This window comes from Camelus bactrianus, chromosome 1 (assembly GCF_048773025.1).
Source record: "Camelus bactrianus isolate YW-2024 breed Bactrian camel chromosome 1, ASM4877302v1, whole genome shotgun sequence".
NCBI lineage: Eukaryota > Metazoa > Chordata > Mammalia > Artiodactyla > Camelidae > Camelus > Camelus bactrianus.
The window spans coordinates 130,140,078-130,148,375 of NC_133539.1; the positions used below are offsets into that span (position 1 = coordinate 130,140,078).

The 8,298-nt window shown below is 41.9% G+C and overlaps 1 long non-coding RNA gene across 9 annotated transcripts in view; it reads left to right on the forward strand.

Annotated features, from left to right (window-relative positions):
* The window catches only part of LOC141578975 (uncharacterized), a 114,748-nt gene extending 109,807 nt beyond the window's left edge, over window positions 1–4,941 (forward strand). For all 9 annotated transcript variants that reach the window (XR_012509883.1, XR_012509880.1, XR_012509879.1 and 6 more), the window contains one exon: window positions 693–4,941. This is a non-coding gene — a long non-coding RNA (uncharacterized LOC141578975). The remainder of the gene's footprint in view (window positions 1–692) is intronic.
* The last annotated feature ends 3,357 nt before the right edge of the window (window positions 4,942–8,298 follow it).

Here is an 8,298-nt window from a genome sequence, read left to right on the forward strand (position 1 = left end):
GCTCGTGCTCTGGGCCCGTGCAGGCCTGATGTGGCCTCAGCCTGAGGCTCAGGGCCCGTGGTGAAGTGGAGAATTTTAGTCCAGGGTCTGTGGAGGCTCTGACAATTCTGGGTCGTGGGACATTGTCCAGGATGATAATAATTCCTCCCCGAGTTTCAGATTTCCTTGCCTGTGAGCCGGGGTAGTAATAGTTTCTGAGATGATTGTAATGATTCAGTAAGGGGCGCAGCGTGTGCTGGCAGGTAGCTGGTGCTTAAGGAGCAGAAGTCGCAGTCACTCTGTCAGCCTCTCACTGTGTGCTGTGTGCTTTGAGAAGATGTGTATTTGGTGAAAGTCCTGCCCAAATACTAGGGTCTAGATGAAACGTTGTTCCTTTACTTTCCCTTTCTTTTGCTCCTTCCTTTCTCTGCGTCTCATGTGTAGGGAGCAGATTCCTCTGTTTCAGGGAATACAGGCCTTTCTAGGAAAAGGACAGGATGAACGTGGATAGGTGGGGTCGGAGGGGGTCTGGAGCATCTGCATAGCGCTGCTTCCCTGCATTTCTGCATCCGGTCCCATCAGTGCACGAAGTCAGCCTTCCTCTTCCTTCCTGTGTCATCAGGTCTCTGTTTTATGGGAAAACCTTTTTTACGTGTCTTTTTTCACTTACATGTTTCGTTCAGATGCTTGTTGCTTTTTTCCCTGTGCTTCAGCGTTCCTAGGAGAGAATTCAGCAGTGCAGCGTCCTCTCCGAGCTCTATGAGTTGATCGGCTTCCACTGCAAGTCCGTCTTCTTCAAGTGGGTGGCCCCCGTGCAGCGCGTGGCCCCCGGCATCCTGGAGCCTGGCGGGAAGGCCTGCTACCGACTCCTTCTGCAGACGCTTCCTGGCTACAGTCTGTCACTGATTCTGCAGGACTTCAACAAAGGTTTTGGGACTAAAACATTGCTTCAGTCCGATTAACCATGCCTTGTTTGGGCCCTGCTCTCCTGTCTCAACAGGGTGAATTGTGATTCGTGTAGAGCAGGACACAGCAGACTTTTTTCTGTCAAGGGCTTGGGAGTCAATATTTCAGGATCTGCAAACCTCCTGATCTCTGGTGCAGCTGCTCAGCTCTGCTGTTCAGACGCCAGAGCAGCCGGACAGTCCACACACCCACAGAGCTTTATTCACAGCAGTGGCTGGGGCTGGATTGGGTGTATGAACTGCAGTTTGTCCCCACAGCCTCCTCACTATTGACGCCTGTACCTGAGCGTGCATTTGCGACAATGGGTGAACCTACACTGACACGTCATCATCACCAAAAGCCCATACTTGACACTAGGATTTACACTTGGTGGTGTGCACTCTGTGGGTTTGGACAGATGTACAATGACACGTTTCTACCATCACAGCATCATACAGAGTAGTCTGTCTTAGTGACCCTAAAAATGCTCCTTGCTGCACCTCATTCATTACTCCTTCCCCTCTAGCCTCTGACAGTAACTGATCTTTTAGTCTCTGTGGTTTTGCCTTTCCCAGAACACCATACAGTTGGAATCAGACAGTTGCAGAATCTTCCCAGATTCGCTTCTTTCACTTAGTAATATGCATTTAAGGTTCCTCCATGTCTTTCCATGCCTTGATAACTCATTTTATTTTAACACCATAAATAGTCCATTTTCTGCCTGGACCACAGTTTATTTATCCATTCACCTACTGAAGAACAGCTTAGTTGTTTCTGAGTTCTGGTGATTATGAATAAAGCTGCTATTAACATCTGTATGCAGATTTGTGTGTGGACGTAATTTTCCATTTTGTTCAGTAAACACCAAGGAGCACAGTTGCCAGATCATATGGTAGGAGTACGTTTAGTTTTGTAAAAAATTGCCAGACCGTCTTCCAAAGTATCTGGGCCATTTTTCATTCCCACCAGCAATGCAAGAAAATTCCTGACGCTCCACATCCTCACCAGCATTTGGTGCTGTCAGTGTTCTGAGTTTTGGCAGTTCTGACTGGTGTGCAGTGATAACTCACTGTTTCAGTCTGCAGCCCCTTGATGACAGATGCTGTGGAGCATGTTTCCATAGATTTCTTTGGCATCTAGTTTCCATGTTGAGGTGTGTGTTGAGGCATTTTGCTCATTTTTTAAGCAGGTTATTCATTCTTCTTGTTGAGTTTAAAGAGATTTTGGTGTATTCTGGTTATCAGCCCTTTATCAATGTGTCCCTGCCCTTTACCTGCAGCACCGGAGTTGTCCTTTGGGTCTCAGTGGAGTGTCAGCTCTTCAAAGAGGTTCCCTGTCTTCCCTCACCTAAATACTGTCCTTGAACTTTTCACTTTCATTGACTCACTTTGTTCTTTTTAAATAGCATTTCCCATAATTTGTAAGTACATTAATAAAAAGGCAATGATTGAACACTGCCTCCCCCACCAGGCTGTGTGCCCTGTGAGAGCAGAGACCCTGTCCCCACTCACCATGTCCCATGACAGCACATGTCACATGTCCATGTAAATGTGTGTAACGTGGGGCCAAACCTGATGAGCAGCTATGACGACATGTGTTGGCTACCATTCATTGAATAGAGTTTGTTTCTTGATCTTAATTTTAAATCACATGAATGAAACATGTTTCTTTTGAAAAATAAAACAACAAAGCACACCTCCATGTGATTGGTACTTTCTACTTAGCCTTCTGACCCAGGAGGGGACGTTCACCATCATTTTGTGGAGGAGGTTGGGGAGGTAAAGTAGGAGAGTGAGATCAAATAAAGTAAAAATGATAACAATCAGCTGGCTTTATTTTCACTAAGACAAATGTTACTTTAAACCATACCTCAGCTGTTGTTCTGTTGTTTTAAACACTTCTCATAGAATTAAATGGAAGCCCACTAAACCCTGAAAGGGAAATTATGTGCTCAGGTCCTGAAAAGTGTTTATGTCTATTTCTTGAAATGCACATTTTCCCTGCTGGTTACAGAAAGTCATGGCGGGAACACAGCCGTGAGCTGTGTGTGTCTGCCAGCTTCACGGGCTGCTCACTGTCATTTTCATTTTCTTGTGTTGCAGTGTATGAAGGTTTTCCATCAGACTGTTTGCTCAGCCCCTTCCTGAATGTGGGATTGAATTTTCCACAGGAAATCTTATGGAAGAGAGTGACAAGGCACATGGGTTTCCCAAAAAGCAATAGTTGTTGTAATAAACTATCACATTGGTGAACTTTTTGAATACAAGCGAGTTGAAAATTTTATCACTAGGTCATATGCCACAAATCTGTCTTAAGAATAAAAAGATTCAGATTTTATAGAAGAAGCAGTTTGAATCAAGTATAAATTACAATTTGTACACTAGTTGGTGTTAGAACATGTACTCACTCTTACCATAATTGCCTGTGGTAGGAACTGGATCATTATTTATTTATTTAAAAAAAATCCTCAAGGTTCTACTTGCCTCATTCTTGATGCGGCAGTGTTGAGGTTAGTTAAGTTGGGACATTTAGAATTCTTGGCTAGGTTTTCAGGACATTGATTTCAGCCTCTTTATCTTTTTTAGAATCTCTTCTTTGTGTCGGTCTTTGGTCTTTTGACAATGTGGAAATACTGCACAGATCTGTCTTTCCCTTTTTCCTGTCTTTATGGGAAAAGATTTCTGTAAGACACACTACTAGGACATTAAGCATTTTGTGTGGGGTAAGTTTGGTCGGCTCAAAGGATTTCAATTAATACGTATTAATATTTGCTATTCAGCTAATGATAAGAAAATTATAAAATAACTTAAGTATACATCAATAAATATAGTACAATAAGCCCATCACCCAGATTAAGGAATTCACAAACATATCCATATTTCCTTTATTCAGACCTTTGTTCTTTTACTTGTCCTTTGTTGAAGTATTTGACAGCAAATTCAAGAAAACATGTCATTTTACCCTATGTACTCAAGTAGGCATGTCTGAAAAATGAGGGCCATTTCTTTGATCAGGTTTTTCCATTTGACTTATGTGCTCGTTAAGTACCAGCTGTATCAGGCATCTCACTAGGCATTAGGAATCCTTGGGGCAATGAGACAGTCCTGGCTCCCAAGGAAGTTAAGGGCTGATGGAAGAAACCAACACAGGAGCTTAGGTGCCTCACCTAAGGTCCCTGCGGGATGACACCAATTGGAAAAAATTTGTGCACAATACAGTGGGATTCACAGAAGGGACTGGTCAGACTAGTAGGGCAGGCCGTGAGAGAGGCGGTCAGCAGGGCTACAAGAGGAGGAATCATTTGATCAGAATCTGAAATCTTTTCTGCCAACCTTCCTACCAAGCCCTAGGGCCCATCACACACAACCCTGTGCTGTAACTGTTTTTGATTCCTGTTACCACATCTCCTTCAGGAAGGATTTTAAGGTGGAAAATATTTAAAATCAGTAATTGTTGCCAGAAGGGACATAGAACAAAGAACATGGAAACAACACAAATGTCCATCAGCACATGACTGGATAAAGACAAGGTGATACATATCTACAATGGAATACTACTCAGCCATAACAGATGCAATTTGCAGCAACATGGATGGACCTGAAGACTGTCATTCTAAGTGAAGTGGGGTGAAAAGAGAAAGAAAAATGCCATAAGACTTCATTTATGAGGAATCTAAAATTAATAGCAATAATAATAAGACCACAAATGAACTAATTGTTATTTTGATTTCTTGAATATGCTTAAGCACATATGACTGTCCTTTGTGATTGGATTACCATATTCTGTTTATTATTCTTTTGTAGTTGGCTTTATTCCTCTGGTAACTATGTAAGTTTAAAAATCTGAAACTCTAATCTGTTCTTAGAAACAATAATTAGTACATATATGTAACTAAAAAAATGCAGTATACTCTATACATGTATTTACATGCAATGTGTATGTGGAGTTGAACTGTAATAATTATACCTAATAATACTGAAAAAGGAAAAAAATAAAATAATATATAAAAAAAACTAATCACCCCTCTTTAAATATTAAAACATTCAGTTCTGAGATTCTGTGAAAAACAGCATGGAAGTAGGTTTTTAAGATTTTCTCCTTGTTCCTCGGTGAGCAGCCTGGGCTGCACAGCTTGGCCGCCACAGGCACCCAGGACTTGCCGGCTTGCTCCTCACTTGTTGGGAGGAAGATTAGCTGATTCAGGAATATTTATGCTCTTAGAAGTTGCTGAAAACCCCACAGAGCTTCTGTTTACATGGAGTGTATCTGTCAATATACCCCATTTTAGAAATTTGAACAGAAAATTTAAACCCAAGTACTGACAAGCACACGCTGCCCCAGCACGTGGTCAAAGCAGTGCTGTCACGGTGGCGTGTGTTGGTTCTAGAAAAAATGCACCATACACTCAAGAATGAGGATGAACCCACAGATCTCATCTCAGCAATGCTATGAAGAGGTGGGACCCAAAGCCCCTAAAACAGTGCTGAAGTCCCCAGATGTCCCAGAACACACAGAGCCATGGGACCAAGAATCCAGTGTCTCATGGATCATCAGCCGTGGAGACCGCGTCCTGGGTCAGGAGAAGCAAAAGTAGGGATACCAGGCACACAGTCCTATTACAGCAATGCTTTAAAGGTGTTGAATTGACTAAAAGAGTGGCAAAGATTTGCATTTAGAATACTACATTTCCTCTCCTGGAGACGTTAGAATGATAACACTGATTAACAGAGGATGATTGTAATGGATTAACTATGATACTGATGACATGAGCTGCTCACACTAACCCTGCACTCAATGTAGACTAAGCCTTTTATGCACACACTTCATTAGGTCTCCACATCCCTGCAAGGTGGCATTAAGCACTCATACAACCATGAAATCAGTGACTATAAAACAGTCACAAGGCTTTCTCTGCAGCATGAGGTAGCAAAACCAGCAAGGATTTTCAATGACAAAATCCAAAATCATATATATTTGGGAAAGAAAGCAAACAAAACACAGAAGGACAATAAAACAAAAGAGCAGATGGAATGGAAACTTTTATTGAAGAAAGCAATGATTGATTCAATTACAACAGGTAATGTCCCTGGTATAATTGAACCATCAATCCAAATTTTTGGAATAGTGAGTTGTGAAATTACTGTCTCATTTAATATTGGAATTCCTAGTTGGACCAATTTGATATACATCACTGGTGTGATGTTATCTATTTAGGTAAATAACAATATTCATATTTTTTAAGGTAACAGGAATCATAAAACAGGACTCCAGATTTAGAGAGAGAATTCAAACAACTACTATCATACTCCATCCAGTAAGGACAAGTGTCCCTGCGTCACCAAAACAATGAGAATTTGCACACAGAAAACACATTTCTCCAGTTGTGACAAATACAAGACCGTGAACCATGAATTACGAGAAGAAGCAACTGTTTAAATGCCATGGGCAAAATTTTTTATCATCTTGAAAACATCACTGATGCACTAAGTAAGAAAAAAAATTGTTTTACTAGCAAATCTAACTGACACAGGGGTTTTTCCAAGTGAGAAGGTAATTCCAAAAATTGCAGTAAAATGAGTTAAGATGATCTGTGCAGTGACGGAGCTGATATTAGACTGACCAGCATCACGATTTCCGGTTTTACACTTGCTCTCTTCTTGTCACCTCTGACACAAGAATGCATCATATGATTTTTTTCTTTAGGGAAAAAAAGATAAATAAAAACTAACTAGAAGATGTGGTATGGAAAGCAGTAATGAAGTTGTCTAACCTAATAATGCAGCCAGTGTAATGTAGCACTTATTCGGGCACTAGAATTTTTTAAATCATGATTTATTTTATATCCTATTTCTATCCTAAAGGAGGCACTTAAAGTTTTCTACTTTATTCAACATATCTTGTGGGGGTTGTGATATACACTGGTATGGCAGTTTTCAGAGATTCAAAATCGCCTCTGTGGTTGTGGTCAGGAAAGGCAAGGCTCCCTCAGAGCTGAGACGGAGAAGGAATCCCCGGAGTCAGCCCCCGGGCAGCTTCCGAACCGCATCTGCTTGCACTTGGCACAGGACACCATCAGCAAGTGTAACTCTGACAAGGAGATTTCCCCGGGGACCTGGGAGGTGCTCTAACATTCTGAAGCCACTTGTTTCCCATTTAGGTAAGGCTTGGAAAAACAGTTTATTAGAAGTGACTCCCTTTGTATGTGCCTTTTGTCCTGAGAGGTCACTAATTAGCATAAATATAAAATACCCCATAATATAAGAATTTAGGTACCCCATTTTTCCATCTACCTGTCTATTTGTTTATCATATTTATACTTAGGTTACACTTTCCATGATGTTCAATTCCGGGCACCAAAAAAGAAAGGTTGCAAAATATTTCTTATAAAAAGCGGGAATGGGTCTAAGGTTTAAAAACCACTACTGCTAACAATAAAAGCCAGATAATATTTTTAACCTCAATTGCATCAGACCTTCCAGAATTACTCCCTTAAGTTCACTGTTAAAACAATAATGGAATCTCTGTCCTTCCAAGACTCGGGCCTGATCGCCACCCATCCAGATATCTTTCTGTGGGTCCCTACTTGTCCTCGAGGCCCCCAAACACAACTTACAGGTAGAAATTTCTTCAGTGTTCCTACTGTAGGGGAAACCTGGAAGTCCCAGGCACTGTCCAGGAGTCACATCTACCTGCAAAAATCAAAGTCATGTGACTGAAATGGGACAACCCAGGTTGTGTGGTAGGGCTGAAAGCTTACCAAAAACAGGTTTGGGGGCCTTACCCAAGCCCTCCAGCTCCTAACATGAAGAAGTACAGGGAGGCCAAATTAACCACAAGACTGTGTGGCTTAATTACCCCATGAATAAAGGATTTGTGCCAGTGCCACCTTTAGACAGGGAACCCCAGAACCCAGACTTGGAAGCACCCTGTCCCCTACCCTCTGAACAAATATTCTCTCAAGACACATAGTGAGAGATGGGAGCCCCGGTGAGCTCTGGAATAAGATGCGACCTGAAAGACTGCTGGTAACAAATGGTGTGCAGCTCGGGCAACCCCCAGGACCACCAGCCATTCTGGTACCACTGATGCCCACACTTCCATCCACAACAGTTTCTTCAGGACACTTATGCACATATAACCATCACACAAAAATGATTGCTTAGACATATTTTAAGAGAAATAACATTATGAGAATGCCAAATTCATGACATGTCAGAGTCAAGACCCCAGAGTATTTACTGGATGAGATCTCACGTGTGCCCCGCAGTGAGCTTTAAACCCTTAGGACACAGTCATGGAACAGTAGGCATTTTCTTTCTTTCCTCCAAGTTGGCTTTACTGGAGAACTCCGTAGACACAGGAAGACTCTGTTTC